Raw genomic sequence first — 1,760 nt, 5'->3', positions numbered from 1 at the left:
GAGTGGATGGATGATGCACAGGATAGAGACGCGTGGCGGTCTCGGGTAGATGAGGCAATGAACTTTCGAGTTCCAAATGCTGATAAATAATAATAATAAAAAATGAGGCTGTATTAGCCAGTTAATGGGGAAGTCTCAGCTTGTTATGTATTGGGTTACTTATACCCTGTTTTTTCTCAAGTCGCCTTGGCCGACAAATAGAATTTTCTACGAGATAAGAAACTTTATACACTAACGATTGGCCAGATCTGAACACTTATTTCGGCATGCGCTTTCAAGTGTCGTATGTATCTCGAAGAGTTAATGATTAACGGTTATAGATCTATGAAATCGTGTCGAAAACAAAACCTCGACGTAAACAACGACGGGATACTTAAGGAACCCCATGTCATGGAGGGGTCAATAGTCTTGCTCGATCCTCTGACTAGAGCACGTCACTCTGTTCAATTGTTTACTAAATAAATTTATTTCATTCCAATTCACACATTTACTTTTTATTCCGAAATTACTTACATCGGATTAGTTTTCGGTGTAAGGCACCTAAGCAAAGGTGCATAAAAGTTTGGTCCTTCGAGCCGGATAGGCGCCAAAAATCCATAGAATCAATTCATTAATTACAAAAGTTCAAATACAAAATTTATAATACAATTTAATAAAATTTAACACAATTAAATACAACAAATTCAAGAACATTCAAAATGAAGTGACACGGTAAGATCATTCCAAAGTGCAAAAAATGAGATCTGTCGTGACTAACAGTTCTCAATACCAATTTCACAAAAGTTTATGATATAAATTTTTTTATCATTTTTTCAAGCACACAATTTAAATACAATTCCACCATTCTATTGGCGTAAATACCAGAGCAACTCAAAGATCGTCTTTTTCTGGGAGTCGAAATTCTATCAAATCAATTCTCCTGTTGGGAGATTACCAATCACTAAAATCACAATTGGTGTCTTCTTCTGGGAGCCCAGACAACAAAAAACGAAAGATATTCAATTTTGAATGATTTTTACAAAATTGTGAGCATCGCTCAGAAACACGTAGCTGAAAGTTATTCTGGCCATACAGATCCGCCTAATTTAACGAGATTGCGAAACTCTGATACGTCAAGTGACGATACACGGCGTACAAATGCACCTAAGCATAAAATTAAACTCCCACAAGCTTCTATTCCGACTTTCACGGGCCAGCTTGAACAATGGCTCTCATTTAAAAATTCTTTTATGTCAATGACGGGATACTTAAGGAACCCCATGTAATGGAGTGGTCAATACTCTTGCTCGATCCTCTGACTAGAGCACGTCACTCTGTTCAATTTTTTACTGAATAAATTCATTTCATTCCAATTCACACATTTACTTTTTATTCCGAAATTACTTACATCGGATTACTTTTCGGTGTAAGGCACCTACGCAAAGGTGCACGCGTCACCCATGGACCACAATAGAGTAGGGTCGTAACTTTTTTAGAATAAACATGGGTAACAAGGTAAAATAATGTTCCCAAAACTCCTTTTGATCGTTTAGGGGTGTTTCTTAATTTTATAAACGATCTGGCGTCCTTCAGACAATTTAGTAACCCCCGTTATTGTAAAAAAATTGATCATTGGCCTAGAAACAGCCAATAACCTGGAAAAATTAAAGATTAAATAATTGTTGGCTGGGGTTTAACCACTGAAATATTGTGAATAAAATAAAATTATTCATTGGGTGAAATTCTAGCCAATAATGAAAGTAATGAAAAGCCAAGGTTAT

The sequence above is a fragment of the Belonocnema kinseyi genome, chromosome 5 (genome assembly GCF_010883055.1).
Source record: "Belonocnema kinseyi isolate 2016_QV_RU_SX_M_011 chromosome 5, B_treatae_v1, whole genome shotgun sequence".
Classification (NCBI taxonomy): Eukaryota; Metazoa; Arthropoda; class Insecta; order Hymenoptera; family Cynipidae; genus Belonocnema; species Belonocnema kinseyi.
This window is presented reverse-complemented; position numbering follows the sequence as displayed.